Below are 24,306 nucleotides of genomic sequence, written 5' to 3' on the forward strand. Positions count from 1 at the left end.
CAGGAAGGCCCCATAGGGTCCTGCTTGGTTACATATCCAACGTGTATAAATAAAGGTAGAGTACATCCATTCAGTGGAATATTTCACAGTTAAGAAAATGAACTGGGGCTTCCCTGGTGGCGCAGTGGCTGAGAATCTGCCTGCCAATGCAGGGGACACGGGTTCGAGCCCTGGTCTGAGAAGATCCCACATGCCACGGAGCAACTGGGCCCGTGAGCCACAATTACTGAGCCTGCGCGTCTGGAGCCTGTGCTCCGCAACAAGAGAGGCCGCGATGGTGAGAGGCCTGAGCACCGTGATGAAGAGTGGTCCCCACTTGACGCAACTAGAGAAAGCCCTCGCACAGAAACGAAGACTCAACACAGTCATAAATAAATAAATAAATAAATAAATAAAAGAACGTGAATTTCTTTAAAAAAAAAAAAGAAAATGAGCTAGCTAATGCTGCTCACCAACATGTAATGATGGTGAAAATGAATTTTTCAGAACTTCAGAGTCAGTAATATAAGATATCACTTTTATCAAGCTAACTACCAAACAAGGTAAAAAGTATATTGTTCAGGAATACATGCACAATTGGCAAAATTATTTTTAAAAAAAGAAAGAGAAGGCTAAGCACAGACTTAGGAATAGTGGCTCCTTCTGGGGCAAAGACATGGGGTAGGGGGACACGTGGGGATTCCACATAGATTGCTCATGGTATTTTCTGAAGTTGGGTGGTGGAATCAGGGGTACCAACCCCTGATATGCTTCATATCTTTGCTTCATAACTATGCTTCATAACTTTGATACAATCCTATCTGTATTGCATATTTATTTATTTGGCTGCACTGGGTCTTAGTTGTGGCATGTGTGATCTTTAGCTGCGGCATGCAGACTTCTTAGTTGTGGCATGCGAACTCTTAGTTGCAGCATGCATACGAGATCTAGTTCCCTGACCAGGGATCAAACCCAGGCCCCCTGCATTGGGAGCGCAGAATCTTACCCACTGGGCCACCAGGGAAGTCCCCTGTATTGTGTATTCTGAACAGCTACATCCTCAATGCACCCCGCTCCTGACACATGACACTTTTCATAAATATTAACCAAATCAGAAAAAAAAGTTAAATACCGAGAAAAGCTTTTGGAGGAGGGAATTCTGTGTCTTTTCCCTTACCTGGCTGCGCATGTGCGATGGCGTAGGTGGGGCACCATAACCTGCAGGGGTGGGAAGGAAGTCTCCCAACCCTTCAGATATAGACTTTCGCCTGACCCCTATTTCCAGTCCTCTGCCTCACACTGCTGTGACCATTTCCCTGAGCCTGGGTTTCTTTGTTTTTCTGGAATGATCTCTCAGGCTTTGCAGGAGTCAGAGGGCAGCAGGTGCTGGATGGGGTTGGATGGGGCACTGGGGTCCACAGCCCCTTGATTTCAGGGTTAGAGAGGAGAGCTGCTGTACTTCTCTCTCTTCCCGCTCCCCAACTTGGGTGCCTGAACTTCTCTCCAAGGTCCCAAGGCTCTGCTGGGCTAGCTTGGCCACCTCCAATTAACCTCCAGCTTCCAAGAGGGAGATAGCCCTCTCTCCTCAACCCTTGCTTCCTCTCCTTCTCTTTGTCCTTGTCACTTGACCTCCTTAAAAATTCCTTTTCTGACATTTTAGTGGCATTTGGGAAAGTCAACCCTCTAAATTCAATCCACCAATCCCACTAGCTCAAAGTACCTTGTTTTATTGGAATTTGTCTTTCCTAAGTGGAATAAAGAAGTTCCTGTCACCTGGATCATCGGGGGGGTTGAGTTCTGTTGGCCCAGGTTTAGGAGGGAATAACCCATAAGGCCCCTTGGCGTGTCAGTGTTTCTAGTTGGGCAGACACAGCCCTCCCTGTGCAGTTCCCAGGAAGACTGCTGGGTTCTGAAGAAGCATTTCTGAAATAGTCATGACACCATGGTTTTTACCGCGCCCGCCCCCCCCACCCCCGCCCAATACTGCTGATGCTGCTGCCGCTGCGGCGGCTGCTTCTCCTTCTCCTTCTTTTTTCCCTTTTCCTCCTTTCTTTCTTTTTTTTTCCCCACAGCTTTAAATTTTAACATGTTAATAATCAGTGTTAAATTTGCTCTTTGGTTTCACAGTCATGAGGCAGATATAAACACTCTTATCCAAGGGATTACTTTTTGTCCTTTATGTACCAATTTTTTTTTTTTAACATCTTTATTGGAGTATAATTGCTTTACAATGTTGTGTTAGTTTCTGCTTTATAACAAAGTGAATCAGCTATACGTATACATATATCTCCATATCTCCTCCCTCTTGCGTCTCCCTCCCACCCTCCCTATCCCATCCCTCTAGGTGGTCACAAAGCACTGAGCTGATGTCCCTGTGCTATGCGGCTGCTTTATGTAGCAATTTATCTCTTTCAAGGTAGAATGGATTCATCAAATCTGTCTTAAAAGATTAAATTATTTGATTCCTTTACATTACATGGGGTGACACCTGGCTTCTCATGACAATGGCACCCAGTCAAGTAGAACCTTCCGAGTGTGCCTGCTCCCCCCACACCCCGCCACCGCCCCAGGTACCATCCATGCGATTGAACCTTGTAGCGTTGCAGACAAACTCAGAGCTCGAGTTAATTTAGAAAATACATGCATAACCTGCCCATTCTTTTCCTAACCCCAAACATCCAAGACTCACGCAAGCCATGAACATGTTATTTCAGCTGTCAGAGTAGTGAAACCAATAGCCAGGAGGTACAGGTAATTCAAGATTATTGAAGACACAGCATCTTAGCAGGGCATTTGAGTAGGTGTGTGTGTTTTTTCAAGCTCATATTTTAAAACTGAACATCATTCAAATGAATCGTTTAAAATGATTTTTTGTAATATATTATGAATATACTGGAAAGTCAAAATAGAATGCCCAGTGAGAGCATAATTGTCAATGCAATAGACAAAGTTATAGAAAGTGTACCTGTCATATCCTTCTTAGGGTCTATATCTATACTCATGTTATTTTCCCAGTGACTGGCTTTAATCAAATTCTCCCATCTCCTTCTGACCTCAGTGCAACTATCTTCATAACCGTGTTGCAAAGAGGGGCATCTAATTAAGATCACATTCAAACTTGAAATCTCCCTGCCCAATGGGGAAAGATAATATTGTCACTCAGCTTTTGGGGTGGATAATGATATTAAATGCTTTCCCCCGTGGACCACATGGTTGAACAAGGGTCCTGACTGAATTTGTAGAGACTTTAGCATCTCTGAAGGGAGTTGGTTAGGCACGTTCCCACGGAGTCAGGCAGAGGTGCCTGAGTTTTTCATGACACTTTGCATCCTCTTCAGAAAATAGTTTAGATAGCCAGCCATGCTGCCCACAGCAAACCTGAGATATCACGTTTATTGAGTAGTAATTTACACACCGTAAGATTCACTCTTTTTTGGTGTTCAGTTCTATGCATCCTGACAAATGTACACAGTTGTGTAATAATCACATTACTCCCAAAAGGACTCCCTCTGTAGTCAGTTCCTTTCTTCCTTCCCCGGTCCCTGGTAACCACTGACCTATTTTGCCTTTTTCAGCATGTTGTATAAATGGCATCATACAGTGTGTAACCTTTGGTAACTGGCGGCTTTTACTTAGCATAATGCTCTTGAAATTCATCTATGTTGTTTCAGTACCATGAGTTTTTTCTTTCTTTCTTTCTTTCTTATTTATTTATTTTTTTTGAGCAGTATTTTATTGTATGGATATACCACAGTTTGTTTATCCATTCACCTGTTGAGGGTCATTTCTGATTTTGGCAATTTCCAACCAAGCTTCTATGAACATGAACATACAGGTCTTTGTGTGGATGTGTTTTCATTTCTCTAGAGTAAATACCTAGAAGTGAGATTGCTAGGTCATGTGATAGGCATAGATTTACTTTAGAAGGAAAACATGTTGTCCAAAGTAGATGTACCATTTTGTATCCCTATCAGCATTAGGTATTGTTCAAGAGAGTTTCAGTTACTCCATGTACTTACCAGCTCTAGGTTTTGTCATGTAAAAAAAGTTCATTCTAATAAGTGTGTAAAGGCATCTTACTGTGGTTTTACTTTGCATTTCCCTTATGATGTTGAGGATCTTTTGATATTTTTTCGCCATATATCTCTTCTTTGGTGTGTCTGTTTACACAAAATATTTTTTTCGGTCATTTAAAAATTGTTTTTGTTTATTTTCCTATTGAGTTTTGAGACATCTTTATATATTTTTGATGGGAATCCTTTATCAGATACGTGTTTTATAAATATTTCCTCATAGTCTGTGTCTTGTTGGATATATTTTTTAGATTATTTTATTTTCATTGTTTATAATCAGTACTACATGTCCATAGTTCAAAAGATTTGAGAAAATACACAGTGTAAAAGAAGTCTCCTTCCCATGAATCCTAGCAATCCAATTCTTCTTCCAGAAAAAATCACTCTTACTAGTTTTTTGTTTTTTGTTTTTTTCCGGAAGGAGGGAGAAGAAGAGGGAAACATTTTATACAATTACAAAAATGTACAAATATAGTTTTTTTTGCATCAATATATGACAGTATAAGATCCACACTGTTCTCTCTTGTTCTTTTCATTTATCAGTTCATCTTATCAGTCTTGCCATATCACTGTGTACAGAATGCATCTCATTCTTTTTAATGGCTGGTTAGTTTTCCATGGTGTGTATGTACCATGACTTGTTTAATTTGCCCCCTGTTGGTTTCTAATCTTTTGTTATTACAAACAATGCAGCAATGGATATCTTTGTACAGTAATAACTGTCATTGGAATGACTGAATTACAGGGCATATGCATTTTTAATGTTGGAAGTTATTTCATTTCCAACATAGAGGTTGAACCAATGTAAACTCCCAGCAGCAGTACATGAGAATACCTGTTTCTCCACATCCTTGTCAATGTATGTCTTAAATATTTTTATTTTTGCTAAACAACAGGTGACAGCAGATGTGTTTTTAGTTTTAATTATATTTCTCTTATTATTAATGAGATATCAATGTCCATTGTAGTTCCTTGCTTGTGAGCTGTTTATTTACATCTTTTGCCCAATTTATACTGGGTTTTTTTTTTTTAATGCATTTTAAATTTATTTATTTATTTATTTTTGGCTGTGTTGGGTCTTCGTTTCTGTGCGAGGGCTTTCTCTGGTTGCGGTGAGCAGGGGCCACTCTTCATTGTGGTGCGCGGGCCTCTCACTGTCGCGGCCTCTCTTGTTGCGGAACACAAGCTCCAGACGCGCAGGCTCAGTAGTTGTGGCTCACGGGCCCAGTTGCTCCAAGGCATGTGGGATCTTCCCAGACCAGGGCTCGAACCCGTGTCCCCTGCATTGGCAGGCAGACTCTCAACCACTGCGCCACCAGGGAAGCCCTATATTGGGTTTTTATCTTTTCCCTTATTGATTTAGAGTTCTTTGCAGATTAAGGAAATTAGTGCTTTGCATTATGAATTGAAAAATACATTCTTAGTTGTTTTTCTGGTGACTTCATTTATAGTGGGTTTTTTTTTTCTTGAAGAAAATGTTCATTAAAAAAATCTCAGCTAAAGTGTGTGAAGTGACAGAGTAAAGTGATCAGAAAAAATCCCTAGAGAAATGTAGAGTCATCTTGGTCTTGGCACTCTGATCTATCTCCATCTACTGAGCATGCATCACCAGTAATGTGTTAATAATAGAGTAGGTAAACCATGGTAAACATGGATGACTTACTGTCTGAACTTTTGAGGAGATTAAAGGTCATACATGGAGTGATTAATTCTTAGGGCTGTGCTTCCCTTAATTGGGGAAAACTGGATTGAGAGCAAAATGGTATCCAGCCAGTCCATGATGCTTGCATTTCCACACTTTGGAATGTTTGGTGCAGGGGGCAACATCCATGGTGTGGGCTTTTACTGCAAAAGTTTGAGAACTCTTGGCTTGGCTTCAGGGAAGCCACAGGCACTGAGAAGGTCACTGGAAAGAGGCACAAGCAAGCAAGGCCTGCCCTCCATGAGCAGTTGGAGGTGGTGAGTGTGGACTGCAGTTCAGGGCAGACCCCAGGGACAGACGTCAGGGGGGAAAGTTTTCCTTGACCAGTGGGTGTGAGGACAGCCTCATGTTGGGAGCAGAATGGGCTCTGGCATCGTGTGGAGGATTTGGCCAGGAGAGGGAGCCAGGTGGGCCTCTTTCCAAGAGTGGTAAACCAGACAGAGAACTTCAGCGTATAGACAAGGCCATCATCATTAGGAACTGCCTTCAGAGCCAGTTTATGGAAAATCAGCCTCTCTAACTCCATTGCAAATTGTTTTTCCCTAAATCCTGTCACACAAATTATTTGCCTCCCCTGGCTGCACCAGATTTTGTTCTAAATGGGTCTCAGACTCTGAAAGTTTCCAAGTGCTTTGAGCATGGTCAGCATGGCTCATAAATCAGCATGTCTTGCCAGGTGACAGGGTGGGCCACGTGCCCCTCACATGTGCCAAATAGCCAGTGACAAATTCCCTGCTAGCTTTTCCTCAGCACCAAATACAGGCAAAGGCAGGGCTCATCATGCTTTAGGAAATAGAAGGTCAGATTTTTCTAGAATGGGACTATGGCCCATGGAGAGGCTTTGCCAAAGTTCTTTGGAATAAAATTACAATATATGCCCAAATGTAAGGTGAAGATCCCTCCCTCCTCCCCCATATCATCTTTCTAGAAGGAGGGAATTGCCCTCTACTGAAATCCTTACAAATTCTCTTATATTACAGGGCAGCCTCTTAATTGCTGTATTCTGAACAGTAAGTATGATGTAGGGAAGACACAGTAGCTTTAACTGATCGCAGTCAATTCTAGTTTAGGAACGCCTGTAGAAGTCACCAGAAAAAATTAGCGAAAGAAAGAGCGGGAGAGGGAAAGACTATTAGTACAGGAGTAGTAATTATCCTTAGGGAAAAAACCTCACTCTTCCAAGTTTCGTTAATTGTAAATTAGCTTTTGAAAGATCCTTTAAAAAGAAATACTTTGTCAGATCACTACAGGAGGACTGCGGGAAAACACTTCCTGATGTTGTGCCACTGGATACTTATAGCTTGGAGTAAAAATTACAGGGATCATATCATTTACAGATTTAGAAATGTTCATTATCTTAACTCAGAAGGGAAGTTATCTCTGGAAAATGGTGTGTGATGACTCAAAAGCAGGTTCTAGGGATGCTGGAGAAATGGATTTTGAAGCATGTGGGCAGTTTGTATAAAGTTATGTGAGATTTAGAAAGCAAAAAAAGAGCAATCAATTAAAAAATAACACTACCTTATTCTGTGATATGTAAGATTTACATTACCTATGTACAACTAAGTTATTTGACTATGTAATCTGAAATATTACAAGTTTCTTTGCATTAGATAAGAATGCTAAATTAAAATCACACTGGGAAAACAGGGGGTCCCCTTATGCTCAGAAATTTACAGTGAAAGGAGATAGAGCACTTTTTTTTTTCTAGTAACACTTACAGGCTCTAAAGAGAGGAGTAGAATCATAAGGGAAAACCCAATTATTTTCACTATCTGCAGTCAGGGAAATGGAGAAATAGTGCCTGATTCAGGGAGAGAAGTTTTGGTCATGCTGCCCAGAACACGTAGAATGCTCAGGACATGCTAGATACATGACAATTATTATCCTTCTCGCCTCATGTTGAGAGTTTTTAATGATTATAAAAGTAATACTGTTGATTTTCATTATTTGCGAATTCCATATTTGTGGATTCACCTACTCGCTGAAATTTATTTGTAACCCAAATCAGTACTTGCCGCATTGTCAAGGTCACTCGTGGACATGCACAGTGGGGCAAAAAATTGAGATGCACACGTTCCCAGCTAAGGTTCAACAAGGTGATGCTCTGCCTTCCTGTTTCAGTTCTCACTCTGTAAATAAGCTCCTTTTGAGGTCTATTTAGTCACATTTTTGTGCTTTTTATACAGCACCCAAGTATAATGCTGAAGGGCTGGCTAGTGATACTGGGTGCAAGACGGCTGTGATGTGCCTTACGGAGAACGTATGTGTGTTGGATGAGCTTCATTCAGGCAGCTATGGAGCCACTGGTCATGAGTTCAGTGTTAATGAGTCAACTACATATATGGGGTGTCTTTAAACAGAAACACACATAAAACAAGGTTGTATATTGATCGGTTGACGGAACTGTTGTGACTAAAAGTTCATAGGAATCTAATCTTTTACTTTCTCTTGAGCAATGGTTCAAGATTTCCTAATTCAGTGTTCATGGCCTGTTTAGAGAATGTGACTACCACAGATCATGAGCCGTGACTGGGTCTGTGGCGCATTCTGTTTGGTGACATACCTTTTGCTTATCAATATATCATCCACATTTTTTCAGGACATTTAACAATTTTAAGATTATTTTCTAAAACTCAATTCTTGGGGTAATTTACCATCATAAAACTGGGATGAGTGGATTTAAATTTTTTACTTCAGGTCCAGCAAGTGAGGAAATTAATTAGAGAAAATTCCAGCTGTGTGAGGGGAAGGAAGCCAAGTAAAGTTTTCATGTTTCCTCCAGGTGTTTGCCAGGATGCTGACAGTCAACTCTATTTGCGGTCATATTTATTTTGTCACTAAAACAACACCTTTCATCCACCTATTTATAATGGGAAGGGAAGGAGGTAAAGAACTTAGGCAAGGTACAAAGTCTACCCACACAGGCATTTCCTAATCAGTGCGCTGCATCAAACGAATTCCAGAAAGTTGTGGTAGGTGTTACTCGTGGAGTGCAGCTCAAATTTGCCATCACTGTGAGACTGAGGTGTAAGAAAGTCTTGTTACTCTCATTGCCCAGATCTAACTGTATGTGACTCTGAAACCCCTTACACCTGTGAGAGAAGAAATTTAAGCATATTTATGTTAGGGGCAGCCTCCTCCTTCCCACGCTCCAGGCGAAGTTTTCAGGGGACTCACACATATCGGAACACTTGGCGAAGGCTCTCGAAGGTTGGTGCATCCTGCTGCTGTGCTCAGGTGCCAAGCCAGCATGGCTCCCTGTGGTGGGAGGTGGGGGAGGGGCCTGTTTCCAGCCATTTGACTCTTGCATGAAGTTTAGCTGCAGAAGCACAGGGCCCATCCCTGTATATCCACTGTCCCCTCAGTGGGGGCCTGACCCTCCTCAGGACAGAAACTCCAAACTACTGACTGTTTCTCTTTGGAAAATCTCTTTTCCCCAAGGCTAACTCCTCCGAACCCCAGAGACCCTTCCACTTCTTGGATCAATTAATTATTTTAATGCAAAAGAAATTGAACTTGAGCTTCAGCAGAAGGAAAGTCCCAAGTCTCCAACACAAAGGCCTAGGATGGGGGGCCATAACTCTCTTTTATTTGTCCCTTTTATGTCTGTGAAAATATACCTCACTCTCAATAAATTTTCTCTCCATCTTCTGCAAAATAGGTGAGGAGACACTCAAGTCAAAAGAAATTTGCCAAAACAGTGGATTTACTTATTTTGTAACTTCTCAGAGCCTTTATTATGCACTACGAATCTCCAGGAGGAGGTTGGAGCTGGGAGTGCATCTCAAATGTACTGAACTCTGCAGTCTTTTGGATGTGGAGCACTTCTTGGGGTTGCTGCTTGGTTGAGTACACCCAGGTACCCAAGGAGGTAAGTGGCTTCTGAAGGCCCTGCAGTTGGCTGGTGATGGGTTTCCTCCTCTTGAGCATATTTCCCCAGCAGAAGATGAAGTCATTTATCCCAGGTCCACCTGTGAAAGTGATCTTAGGGGAGCCTACAGCATCACTCGCATTCTGTGTGGTTCCGAATTTCCCAAATCCCTTGAGCTCACAGGGCTTTGGTCTGTGCAGTTGCTGTTGTTTTAAAGCCTCAGAGTCACCTACCTTGCAGAGCCTGATTCTTTCTGAATTCCTCTTGGTGGCTGAGGGATGCCAAGAGCCTGGCCTGAGACTAGGACATTCTGGGCTGTGACTGCCAGCCTTCCCTTTGTGGGTCAAAGAAGGAGTTAAAGATGAACCATAATGGAAAAGAATATAAAAAAAGAATGTATATATATGTATAACTGAATCACTTTGCTGTACAGCAGAAATTAACACAACGTTGTAAATCAGCTGTACTTCAGTTCAAAAGAAAAAGAAATCAGAGTTTCTTGAAGACAGGAACAAATGAGACTAGCAGAGTGCATAACACACAGACTAGCAGATAAGAAATAAATGTTTTTTGTATTGAAGGTACTAAGGAGTGCTCTAAAAGAGTGGTCCCCAACCTTTTTGGCACCGGGGACCATTTTCACGAAAGACAGGTTTTCCACGGATGGTGGGGGGAGGGCGAGGGATGGTTCAAGTGCTAATGCGAACCCGGGCTCAAAATAAGATGGGGAGCGATGGGGAGCAGCAGATGAAACTTCGCTCGCCTGCTGCTCACTTCCTGCTTGGCGGCCCTGTTCCTAACAGGCCGCGACTGGTACTGGTCCACGGCCCGGGGGTGGGGGACCCCTGCTCTAAAAGGTAAAAAGAAACAAAAGATAAACGATGAATCCATATGTGATGTGATAAACAGACTACCTTTTGTTTAGCCTTGGTGCTGCCTGCATGTCTAGAGGTGCTCATACTCTTGTTTTGGTAAAGTGATTTTCAGAGACTCAGCCAGAAACGGAGATGGAGGGGGGTCCTCTGGTGCCCACTGGGCCTGCCTAGGAAGCTGTGGGCGGTGGCATGAGTGCATGCACACTCCTTGCTCCCCCAGGTCACGTCTTCCTGGGGGAGTTTGCCAAGTGTGTCTTCACACCTTATTGGCTGTGAGACTTGAGAAAATTACTCTTTGATCCTTGGTGTCCCACATTTCAAGCTTGGATAGCTGTATCTCCCCAGTGTGCTTGTTAGAATTAAGTCTGAGAATGTATGTGGATGGAGTTGAAAGCCATTTTTGTAAACTCTGAAGCGAGGCCCGGTTTAACACGGTTCATCATCACCATCACAGTCATAGGCAGGGGGTGCGATGGGATCAGCCCCAGCTTTCTGAGCGATTTGTGGGTCACAAGAGCTGGGGTCTGAGAAGCAGCCCTTGGAAAGGAAGCTGCCAATGGTTGACTAATCATCCCGGAGGAAAACAAACTTTCAGGCAAAGCATGGGGCCCAAGGTCCTGCTGTGGGGGAAGCAGAGGGGTGAAACCTCGGAGGAGCCTTTGGGGTCCAGAAGGGCTTCTCTTGAGAGAACGTTCTGGGTCCTGAGGAAGGAGCCTTCTGCACCTGCATATATCAACAGACCACTCTTGTCGTTAATGTTGGCAAATTTATTCCTGCATCCTCTCTGCTATCTTCTTATTTCAATCTACAAAGAAAGAGAGGAATCCCAGTATCTGAAAACTGGTTTTGTAAACTATGAAATCACATTACCGCTGATATCAGAAAGTGACATGAAACAGGAAAACATGAGAAATTAAGTTGCAGGAGATAGGTTTTCTCAGACTAAAAGTCAGAGGTAAGCAGTACCCACTTCTCGCTTTGGGCCCGGGCTCAAAATAAGATGCATGTGTGGTTTCTTGTGGACAAACCCTGATGTGTGAGGTCACGGGGTGAGCATCAGAATGGAAGTAATAATTATTTTTTATAGCAATGTCTTCTGCAGCTTCAAAGAGAGGGGTTTCTCTCCTTGCACATGTGAGCATTGATTTGGGAGCTGAGGAAGGTAATTTTCACATGCAAATGTGTCTGAGTTGAAATGAGCAGAGGCGATGAGCTGACTGTTAGAGAGACACTGGCCGCCTTGTTTTCCAAGACAAAGGAGCCAGGGGCTCGAGAGAAGCAGCAGTCTCTTGAAGGAGGAAAGGTAGAAACCTGAGGAGTTCCTTTGCTCACATCCTCTGCGAACATATCTCTGCTTCTGTGGAGCTCTCCAAGAAGTGTTTGATTAAAGATTCACCTGGCAGAAAATAAGGGTCATATATTGTGGTGAAGAAAAAGGTGTGGGTTGGAGTCCCACTTGACTTCAGAGCCTACTCTTCTGCCTCTTAGCAGTGTGACTTTATCACAGGATGCTGTCAGGCTCAGTGGGAGTCACCACAAGGTCCCCAGTGGGTGGTCCGCATTGAACCACAGGCCACAAATCCAGGGAAGGAGCAACAAATACCACTGCATTTCCTACAATAGCAGTTTCTATGCTAATCCCTCATCCAAGGGATTGGGAACTCCAGGGAACTGGAACTCCCTTTCCAAGTTACACCAAGACCTTGAAACCCATGGATAACTTGGAGCTTTCCACCTCCCGGGTCTGCAGAGTGCCTTGTGGCTCAGAGCCTCTGCCATTCCACGCCGTCTTTGGAACGCTGGAACCTTTCCAAGGTGCCTGGGCCCTGTGTGCCCGGATGAACCCTCAGTCACTCTTCCTCTTGCCAATGCTGTTTAGGGAACAAAAAGAGCTCTGCTCTCCCAGCCCCACTATGCTGTCCCCTCATGCCCCACACCAGCTCTGAGGAAATTCTCCTTTTATGCTTTTTTTATGTTTCTGGTCAAGATGCTGCTATTTCTGAATCTCTCCCCAGGCTCCCTTGGGGAACAAATGCCAGGAGGCCACGTAGGAAGGTTCTGCCTTTGCTCCCTGCCCACTTCCTCCCTGGGACCTGTGAGCACAGGCTGGTTTTCTGCAAGACCAGGGGAGGGACGGGAAAGGCAAGAGGAAGTGAACGCCTCACCGTGATTGCTTCACCATAACCTCACTCACCTTCACTTAAGTGTGGAGCGTCATGACTCACAGCATAAGGGAAAGTGCCCCCGCTTTTCTCTCAACCCTAGACTAGAAGTTAAAAGATTCCCGCCTGATGCTCTCAGCTCCATGATTCTCTGAGTCTGTAAAAAAGGAACAACTGATTGATCATTGCATCCCAACTTTGGCCTGAGATACCTCTACTTTGGGAGATGGCAGCTTTGCATCATCAAAAGTTTTGGCATTGCCAATGCAGAAACGACTTTACATGCACGTTCCAACTAAATGTCATGGTAATTTTAGGAAGGGCTATTGAGAAATACACCCCTGCAATGTTTCCCACATCTTCTGCTTGTGGTTAGCCTAAATATTAGACAAGAGGGTTTCACTAGAATATTTAAAACTCGGACCACAGCAGAAGGAACAGAAATTGAATAACATAATTAATCTCTGGGCTGGGCCAGGAAGGCCTCTCTGATTTTGTGCTTTTGCCCCTGCCATGACCTCTGAGTGATTGCCAGCTGCCAGACCCTGATTGGTAAGGAGACACAGGGCAAGCTGAAGCTCATTTTCTCTTGTTCCAGAGAGAGAAACAGTTGATTCCTTTTTTTTTTCTCCATATTTTTCCAACCCAAGACCCTCCCAGTAACACCCAAAGCTCACAAAGTAGACTAAGTACTTTGGACATTATATATAAAACAAACACACAATAACTCTCTGAAAGGTGGAGAAAACACACCGGCTAAGGACTTTGAGACCCAAGGAAAGAGGCAGTGGTGAGCTCCCTGGGTTTTCTTTTTGCCTCATGCATCCCATACTTGGAGCTGAAGAAGCCAATAACTTGGAAATGCCTATGAACACGGACAAAAACAGCTTCCAGAAAAGCCTACTCTCTCTAGCCGGAGGACCAGGAAATAGGCAGCCTAGCAAGACAGAAAACTTTCAGACAATATTCATTTTAGTACACCCAATGCCTTAGGAATATGACAGCTCTACTCTTAATCACACCAGCAAAGGCTGCATGGTAAGTTTAGCCTTTCAACCTCACAAGGCTGTAAAGAGGTGCCCCACCAGTCCTCAGCCAAACAGGTGATAGAAGAGGCCAAGCAGAGAGCCAGGACTTTCATCCCCTCTAGTAATGATCTCCTGCCCCAGCACAGTGTCGGTGGAGACCATGTGGTGGGCTAGAACTCCCACTCCTCACTCAGCAGTAGTGATGGGCCCTCCCCACTTTCTGTGTCAAATGGAGGCCAAGTGGAGAGCCTGAATTTGTACTCTCATTCGTCAGTAACAAGGTGGCACCAATCCTGCTCTTGCCAGAGTGGTGGAGGTTTCAATAAAACCCCGAGTCTCAGAACATAATACCAAATGCTCAGGCTTCAATGGAAAATCACTTGTCATACCAAGAACCAGAAATATCTCAAACTGAATGAAAAAAAAAGCAATCCATAGATGCCAACACCGGGATAACAGAGATGTTAGAATTATTTGACAATGATTTTTAAGGGGTCATGATTTCAATGAGCAATTATGAACATGCTTGAAACAGATGAAAAAAAAAATAGAAAGCCTCACCAAAGAAATAGAAAGTTTCAGCAAAGAAATAGAAGGTATAGAGAAAAACCAAATGGATATTATAAGGCTGAAAATACAATTGAAACAAAAATCTCAATGGATGGATTCAACAGCAGAATCAAGGGGACAGAGGCATAAGTGAACTGTAAAATAGGACAATAGAAATTATATAATCTGAGCAACAGGGATAAAATGAACAAAAGTTTACATACTATAGGGTTCCATTCATATTGCATTCTTAAATAACAAAATTATAGAAACTGAGAATAGATTAGTGAGTTAAGGAGTAGTTGGGGGCTGGAGAGAAGTAGGTGTGGATATAAAAGGGCAACATGAGGGATGCTTGTGGAGTTGGATCTGTTCCTTGTCTTGACTGTATCCATGTCAATCTTGTGATATTGGACTAGGGTTTTACAAAATATGACCATTGGGAGAACCTGAATAAATGGTACACAGAGTTTCTTTTTATTATTTCTTATAAGCATATGTGAATCTACAGTTACCTCAAAATAAAAAGCTTTATTAAAAATTGGAAAAGGGGCTTCCCTGGTGGCGCAGTGGCTGAGAATCGGCCTGCCAATGCAGGGGACACGGGTTCGAGCCCTGGTCTGGGAAGATCCCACATGCCGCGGAGCAACTGGGCCCGTGAGCCACAATTACTGAGCCTGCGTGTCTGGAGTCTGTGCTCCGCAACAAGAGAGGCCGCGATAGTGAGAGGCCCGCACACCGCGATGAAGAGTGGCCCCCGCTTGCTGCAACTAGAGAAAGCCCTCGCACAGAAACGAGGACCCAACACAGCTGGAAGTAAATAAATAAATAAATAAATTGGAAAAGAATATGAGACACGATAATCAGCATTTACAAAACCAGTGAGTTCTGAAGTTGAGTTTAGCCTGACATAAAAATCCCTAAATTTACCACCATCAGTAACTTCACCTTTGCAGCTTACCTACTGGCACCGCTTTTTCTCTCTCCTGCCTTTCTCTCCATTGCTGTTGCACTGGGTTCTTTCTGCCCCTGAAATGCCTTGCTTCCTTCTGCAAAGGACATTTGTACATAACTGTTCCTGCTGCCTTCCTTCCCTCTTCATTTGCTTGGCTCCTACTCATCCTTTAGATCACTTCCTTAGGATGCCTAATATGACCAGGTAAAATTGCCCTCTTGTAGTATCTTGGGTGCCACATAGGACCAGTCATGCTTGCCACATTGAATTTCTAGTTTGCTTTATTTAAGGTCTTCCTTCCTCACTGGTCTGTACACTCAAAGCATGTGGGGACTGGGTCTGTTTTGACTCATCAGTGTATCTCCAGCATCTAGAACGGTGACTGGCATGTAGTAGGCACTCATCAAGTATTTGTCGAGTGAATGAAAGAAGGCATGAGGAGGATTAGCCACCTTTCCCCTCTCAAACTAGCAAGGTCTTCAAAACCCAGGCTAAATCATTTCTCCCTGCTCTGAGTGACCTGCCATCCCAGAAAGAAGTCACTGTTTCATCCTTTGTACATCCCACACCCTTCGTTGATCCTGACCAGTCAGGGGGCACTCAGGTAATGGTCCACCTGGGCATGGCCACGTTAGAGTTCCACAGGGAGGATGGGGGAGGCAAGAGAATATGCACTCAGAAAAAGAAGCCAGCCTTCTCTAGGGAAGGGGTCTTCCCCCAAAGGAGCTGCTGATCTCAGCGACTCTCCAGTGACTAGTAAGTGTGGGGTGATTCGTTACAGCTGTGCACGTCTGTGATGATTGCCTGGGTCTTGGGAGAAGGGAGCAACCTTCCCTAAAGACTGGGGTCAAGACAGAATAACATATATAGAGTGTTGGCTTGTTTAATGACATTCTGATGCCTCCCAGCCCAGCCAGCCACTCCCCTGTTCCCAGGTGGCTCTGTACCCTGTGAGCAGAATCACTGCTGGTGGAAAGAAGGCCGGCTGACCCAGGGCTGTCCTAGGGTGGGGAGCATGGGCGGCCAGGCCATATCATCCTGGATCTTCCTGCACCACAACCCTTACGGTCCTGTCTCCACACCTGTTGTCCCCAGTAGAGTGTAAACTTTCTGAAGAAAAAGAAGGAGCTTATCTTGTTCCCCAGTGTATCCTCTGCATCAAATTCTGCCCATATTGTAGTAAGTGCTCAATAAATATTGGTTGCTTGAATGAATAAAACTAAGTCTTACCATCTCTTCATTGGACTTCTTTTCAGGTTTTTGTCCTTTACCTGAATCCTAAATATTCACTGAGTCTGCCTTATTTCCGCTACCATTCCCACCCACACCTGACCCCTGTGTCTATACCACATTCCACTTATAAGCTAAAAGCAGTCTAACCAGCACTACCTGGGGTGAAAAGTGTCCCATCAGTTTAGACCTTTGAATCTTGGTCCTCCCAAATAGGCAAAGTTGTCCAGTAAGAGATGAAGGAAGATTTGAGTAAATGAAAATTTACTGTGCCCCCTCTGTGTGTTGGACATTATGTTTCATGTATCTTGTCTTGTTCCTTTCTATGGGAGAGGCATTTGTATTTCCATTATTACAGAGAAGGAAACTTAGATTTACAAAGATAAGCCCTTTGCCCCAGGCCATGCAGCAAGAGAGCTGGCACCAAGGATTCAAGTTCAGATCTGCCTAATTCCTAAGTTCCTTCCCACAAGGGCTGGAGTGTCTCATGGAAATTTTTCTGACAATAATTTTAGCTTTAGGAGAAAGACTAGACACTGTTTTTTGACCTTTCCAATTATCTTACAAGCCCAGTGTTAATCAGCTGAGTCAGAACTGACGACCTCAGGACTGCTTCTGCCCCAAACCATCTTCTGATGAAATGATAAAATGAGACTGCTAGGCTCATTAATGAGTCTAAAAACATTATGTGAGTTCCAACCATGCCTTTGCTTCTGGCCCATCCCACACCTTCCCCAAATAAGAAAGCAGCTAATTTGCAAAACCCTTGCTTCTGTGAAGCAGCTGTGAGAGTCACTGACATATACGATTAGCATAAAATTAATTCCTGTTGGGGAAGCATTATTACCACTCCTAATGTGGTTTAGGAAGTGACTAGTAGTGTATATGAAGGAAGGCGGGTACTGTTCTTTTAACTCCAGATGAAATGTGTGTGGGATGCAATTTTCAACACCAAGATTTAGCTTAGGAATCAGGTGTTTATGGCAACTTGTGTGAGGTAGGTTTTTCTCAGAGATATGAGACAGAACAATTTATGACAATGTAGATGGGTCTCTTTTGTATATTTCCATGATTTCCTTTCAGGGGAAATTCTGTGCATGGAAGACAATTATGGCAACCTAAAGGAATTAAATGTCCTTTAACTGAGCTATAAATTTTATCATTCATTCTATTAATAATTTTAAATGGAAAAAGAAGAGTGAGTCACATATGAAAATCATTTATTTCAATCACAGAAAACCAACCACCCATAACCTATATACCTGTAGATAAAGAAGTTAACTGAATTATGCATTTCCACTTAGGCTTTTTCTATGCACATAGTTCTGTTATTTAGCTAAAATCACATAATATATCAAAATTTGTATCTTGTTTTCTCCATATACAGTAATAATATACATGTTTTTCCTCACTAAAAATTCTTCATAAGCATCATTTGAATGTTTCCACAATATTGCACTGTATGGATTTGCCATAATTTACTTAACCATAGCCTTTTAGTGTTGGATTTTATGTAGTTTAGTTTTTCACTTTTTAAAGTGATGATGCAATTCATTTCTTTGTACCTCCTGCTTTATTTTCATTTTAACTAATTGATTTCCTAAAAGTAGAATTACTTGATCAAAGCAAGTTTTGGATAAATTTTAGGTTCCAGATAAATACTGATGAATAGATTTTCTGAATATAACTGCCAGCTTAGAATTCTATCCAGGGAAAACATTCTTCAAAAATGAAGGAAAAATAGAGACTTTTTCAGGAAAACCAAAACTGAAACAATTTGTTGCCTTTAGGCAACACTAAAAGAAGTGCTAAAGCATTTCCTAAAGAGGAGGAAATATGGAAATGTAAGAAGAAATAAAGATAAATGGGAAATGTAAATATGTAGGTAAATCTAAATGAATATTGACTACACAGAATAATAATGATTTAAAATGCATGAAGAACAGATACATAAAACAAGTGAAGTAATGGAATTGAAATTGGTAAAGTTCTAGCATTACCTGGGAAGTGATCCAAGTACTGATTTGTTTTAGACACTAACATATCAAGGATGTTTGTTGTAATCACTGTGTAACCATTAAAGGAAAATAAAAGATGTAACTACCAAGATAAGGGAGAAGGAACTGGAAAATAATTTTAAAATGCTTTATTAGTTCAAAAAGTTGAAAGAAAGGCATATAAAATAATGTAGAACAGGTATGACAAGTAATAGATAGTAGCTAAAACCCTAAATATATCAACACTTATATGAAATGTAAATTAACTAAATCAATTAAAAAACAAAACATCTCAAACTGAATAAATAAAACAAATAAACACCTTGTGTACAAGGACACAAAAGAACTGAAACTACAGACACTAATAAAAAGGAACATGGCATAATTATATAAGACAAAATAGACTTTGAGGCAAGAGGCATTCTTTGAGAAAATGAGGGGCATTTTATAATGATAAAATATCAGTCAGCCAGAAAGATTTAATACTTCTCAATTTGTATGCATCCAATAATATAGCATCAAAACATATAAAGCAAAAAATGCAGAAAAACTAGATAAATTCACAACCATATTGGCTGATTTTAACATGTTCTCCATAACTGATGGATCAAGCAAACAAAAAAAAGTAATTAACATATGTAAAATCTGAGAAACGTTTACCAACTGTACAAGCAACTTCAGAATTCACATAATTTTTAGGAGTACATAGAATATTTAGCAAAATTGACCATATACTGAGGCATAAATCAAATCTTAACAAAATTCCAGGTATTAAAATTATACAGTGAAATAAGACTAGAAATCAATAATAAACATTACTGGAAAACCACTAAATGTTTGGAAATTAAACAGTATATGTCTAAATAATCCATGAACAGAGATTCAATCACAATGAAAACTTTAAATAATTTTAATTAAAATGAAAATGAAAATATGGCACACTAAAATGTCAATTAAAAACATGCTTAAAAGAATAAGTTCATATATCAGAAAAGAAAATATGCTGAGAATTAATCATCTATTGATTTTCTTGATTGTACCCATAGCAGGAAGTTAAAAAGAATATCAAGTTATACCCAAAGAAAGAAGAAAGGGGATAATAATAATCCTGATAGCAGACATTAGTCACACATAGAACAAATGTACAATAGAAAAAAAATTACAAAGCTCAAAGTCAGTTCTTTGAAAAACTAAACCCTTAGTAAGAATGATTAAGAGAGAGAAGACACATAATACCAATATCAGGAATGCAGAAGAAATTACTACAGGTCCAACAGATATTTAAATCAAATAATGAGAAGATACTGTGAACGATTTTATTTTAATAAATTTTAACATATAGGTGAAATGAGAATTTTCCTAGAAAAACACAACTTACCCAAATGGAAACAAGAAGAAAATTTCTAAAATCTAAATAGTTCTATATTAGGTAAATTGAAACTGTAATTAACAAAATTCCCACCAAGAAATCTCCAGGCCAATTGACTTCACTGGTAAATTCTTCCAGATATTTAAAGAAGAAATAACGCCAATTTTTTACAAGTATCTCCAGAAAATTCAAAAAACAAAACAGAGAGCACATGTGTTTTGTTTTATGAGCCTAGTATTTCCTTAAGACCAAAACATGACATGAACATTTATAAGAAAGGAAAATTAAGAACCAATCCCAAGCACATATATACAAAAAATTTAAATAAAATCTTGTTAAAAAGACAATATGTTGCTTTGAATTTGGGTCTATTACAGGAATGTAAGATTCATTTAACTTCGGAAAATCAATCAATGTATTTTATTACATTGACAGAATGAAGGAACAAGATGATATGATGATCTTAACAGGTACAGAATCAACATTTAAAATTTATTACCTGTTGCTGATAAGGCTCAGCAAATAAGAAATAGCAAATGATCTCCTTAAACTGATAATTAACAACTCAAAAAATCCATAGCAAAAATTATACTTTATGATGCAATTTAGATGACATTTCCGCAAAGCTTAGAAAGAGGACAAGATTTACTATAATCATTTCCATTCATTTTTGTAGTAGTTATCCTAGCCAGTACATCAAGGCAAGAAAAAATAAACAAAATAAACAAAAAGTATAAAGACTAAAATGGAAAAAATAAAGTAACATTATTTCCAGACCACATTGATTTTGAAGTAGAGAAATACAGAGGAATTTACAAATAAACCATTGCAATTAAGAAATGAATTTAACAAGGTCACTGGATAAAAGTTCAAAGTACAAAAATCAATGATATTTCACTATATCAACAACAAATACTTAGAAAATAACATTTAAAATGATACCAATTATGAGAACATCCCAAAACATCAAATATGTGAGAATAAATCTAACAAAAGATGTGCATGACTTAGACACTATAAAACATTATTGTAAGCAAGAAGACATGAATAAAGAGAGGGCTATTCCATTGTTATGGGCTGAATTGTATCCCCTCCCCAAATCATATGTTGAAGTCCTAATCCCCAGTACCTCAGAATATGACATTATTTGGAGAGAGGACCTTTTCAGTGGTTGTTAAAATGAGGTCATTAGGGTGGGCCCTAATCCAGTATGACTAGTGTCCCTATAAAATGAGTAAATTTGGGTACAAATGCATACAGAAGAAAGACCATGTGAAGATACAGGGAGAAGATTGGCCATCTATAAGCCAAGGAGAGAGACCTAAATCAATCCTGCCAACACCCGATCTTGGACTTCTAGACTCCAGATTAATGAGAAAATAGATTTCTGTTGTTTAAGTCACCCAGTCTGCGGTATTTTGCTATGTCAGCCTTAGCAAACCAATACCCTGCCAACACCTGATCTTGGATTTCTAGACTCCAGATTAATGAGAAAATAAATTTCTGTTGTTTAAGTGACCCAGTCTGCGGTATTTTGCTATGTCAGCCTTAGTAAACCAATACATCCATATTTGTAGAATAGAACACTCAATATTGTAAAGATGTCGATTATCTCCAATTTAGTCTATAGATTCAATGAATCTGATATTGTTTCAGTCTAAATATACATCTCTGCTATTCTCTCCAAGCTATCCTATTCTTTCCTTTCATGGCATTCAGCCAAATATCTCTGTATTTGATGTAGTAGGGGATGCCACACACTGGGTGGTTTAAACAACAGACATTTATTTCTCACAGTCTCAGAGGCTAAGTCCAAGATCAAGTTACTGGCCCATTGGGTTCCTGGTGAGAGCTGTTCCTGGTTTGCAGGTAGCCACATCCTCACTGCGTCCTCAGCACAGAAAGAGAAAGAGAGAGCTCTGCTGTCTCTTCTTAAAAGGACACTAATCCTATTGAATTAAGGTTCCACCCTTATGACCTCATTTAACCTTAATTACTTCCTTACTCCAAATATAGTCACACTGGAGGTTAAGCTTCAACATCTGAATTTTGGAGGGACACAACTCAGTCCATAGCAATACCTTTTCTCCAATCCAGCAAGTGCCTCTGGCCTACAGCTTTGTGAAGGGGTCAAGCCTTCCAAGAAGCTCATGCAGGTAGTTGAGTAAACAATGGAAGTTCCCTCAAATCATTCAACCTCATGGCTTTGCTTCAATTAGTTGTCTGAAAGTCAAAACTACATGAATATGTTTATGTAGGGATTAAAGAGGTCTGAGGATGAGGAGATAGCCCCTCAGGGGCTTAAGTATGTGAAGAACTGGGGGGACTTCTGGAGAAAGAGCCCACAACATGGGAAGCAAGAGTGGAGATGCATAAGGCTGATGGACTCAGGACACAGTAGAGGGTAGATGGGCAGGGAGAAGGGGATTTGAGCTGGGGAGACTCCTTCAGCAGTTTGGGGGTGGGGGCTGTCACGAAGAGAGAGAGAAAGCTGAAGGAGGGAAGGTTTACTCAGTTTCTAAAACCCTAGGAGCAGAGGCGTGCTTGGCTGGTGGTGCGTGTCCCAGAGAGAGATCAGGGCCATCTCCTAACCTGGACTCAGTGTCAGCCTGAGGCTGCTGCTTGGAGTCATCTCTTGTCTGTCCTGGTGCCCTCAGGAAGTGCCAATACAGGACCCACCACAGCAAGCAGCCTGAGGAAGCCTGGAAGCCTAGTTCACCTCTGCAGAGATGCCTCCTGGGCACCCTGAGAACTGGCTGGGCAGGGATCAGAAGATTCTGTGTGTCCTGAAGTAGCAGCTGGGGAAGAGGCCAGAAAGCACTCTAGTCTCTGTGACCCCATTCATGCCCTAGGTAGCTGTGGTCCCTTGTGGGTGGGGGTTACAGGCACAAACACACCACAGCGGTTCTCTTTTCTGCATTACTTTGGCCTAGAGAGATAGCCCCTGTGATGGCAGCATTGCCATGGTGATAGCGTTAAGCAATAGCTGTCCCTGGAACATTTTCCTGGTTTTATTTTCCTTTAGTGGAGTTGGTGAGATTAAGCCTGCTCACATATGAGCGTAAGTGAGTAAAAAGTCAGTGCTGGACTCTGGAGCTCCTCTGTGACCTCTGCAATGGCAGAGGACAGAACCATCGGTATCATTAGCATCATATGAGCATCATAGAGTTTACCTAAGCAAATACTTTCTCCCCTTTTGCCAGAGCCTGCCAACTAGGCACCCAGGGAAGCCTGGATGGTGAGGGGCTGATCTCACCACTTCCAGGGATTATGTTGGAGAGACTCAGCGATGCCATTCGTTCCTGGAGGTGTCTTTCTGTCTTTGTCTCCTGGAGGGGAGGGGGTTGTGGTTTAAAGATAAAATCAGAAAATCATAGTTTTATAGATGAATATAGTGGAGGGCTGCAGTGGGAGTTGGCTGGCTCCAGGAGAACCCAGGAGGAAAACGTCCCCCAACTCCAGGTTTGGGCTTCCCCTGAATCAGGCAGCCCCAGCACAGGTCCTGGAAGGTCACAGCCCAGTGACTGCTGTAGACTTACTGACCGGTCCCTGCAGCACCTGTCTGCCCCCGTCATTGAGCCCTGAGCTCGACCAGTAGGGATTTTGTGTCCACTATCTTTCATCTTTGTTTTCTTAGGGCCCAGTGTGATACCTGGCATATAGGAGACATTTATTAAATATTTGCAGAATAAGTGAATAACAAAAATATTCCATTGTTCTCAGAACTCACTGTGGTCCCCAAGTTAGATAAATAAATACATAAATAAATAGATAAATTCATTCTTTCCTTCACTCATTCATTTAATCATTTAATGAATATTTATTCTGGAGATAGTTAATATTTGCACCTAGCACAGTGTCTTGCAGATACAAGACACTCAATATCTCTTAAATTATATTGTAAACTTATTTGCTTGAAAAATCTAAATATAGCCTGAAATACAGTCTCCTTTCTGCATGTATATATATAAATGTTCTTCCTGCTTCCCATCTATACACACACAAACACACACACACACACACACACACACACACACACACACACTTTTTGGAATCATTCCTTTGAAATGGGGTAATGTCTCCAGAAACTTCTTATTTTAAAAAAGCAAATTCAAATTTAGAAATTCAGTTTGATGACAGGCCTACCATGTTTTGATTTGTGCTGAGAATGGGATGGAGCTATAAATGTTGTTGGTGGACATCTTCTCCAAGTGTGGGCCACAGAGAGACTATATTTGATCGTGGGGATGGGGGCCACAATGGTCCAGAGAAGGAGGCAAACCCCTTCCTTGCTGAGGATAACACAGAACCCTGAACACCCAGGAGAGATAGATGGCGGGGGAAACCTGGCAGCACAAAACTACAGAGTGTGGAAAGCTGGAGAGAACCTTTGTGTGCCTTGTAATTTCTTGTTAAACCCACGCTCTGGCTCATGGAAAAGGGCTGTTTCCTCCCTGCGACTCAGCGCTGGCCCCAGAAGCAGTCTGGTGGGGGCATGGGAGGAGGTGAGCAA

The 24,306-nt window shown here is 41.6% G+C and overlaps 1 long non-coding RNA gene across 1 annotated transcript; it reads right to left on the reverse strand.

Annotated features, from left to right (window-relative positions):
• Nucleotides 1-2,026: 2,026 nt before the first annotated feature.
• On the reverse strand, nucleotides 2,027-23,804 carry LOC309626432. Its single transcript, XR_014243192.1, has 2 exons — nucleotides 12,698-23,804; nucleotides 2,027-11,308 (listed from the first exon to the last, which is right to left on the reverse strand). It is a non-coding gene; the product is annotated as an uncharacterized lncRNA (long non-coding RNA).
• Between the last annotated feature and the right edge of the window lie 502 nt (nucleotides 23,805-24,306).

The sequence above is a fragment of the Balaenoptera borealis genome, assembly GCF_965194805.1.
Source record: "Balaenoptera borealis genome assembly, chromosome: 3".
NCBI classification, from domain to species: Eukaryota; Metazoa; Chordata; class Mammalia; order Artiodactyla; family Balaenopteridae; genus Balaenoptera; species Balaenoptera borealis.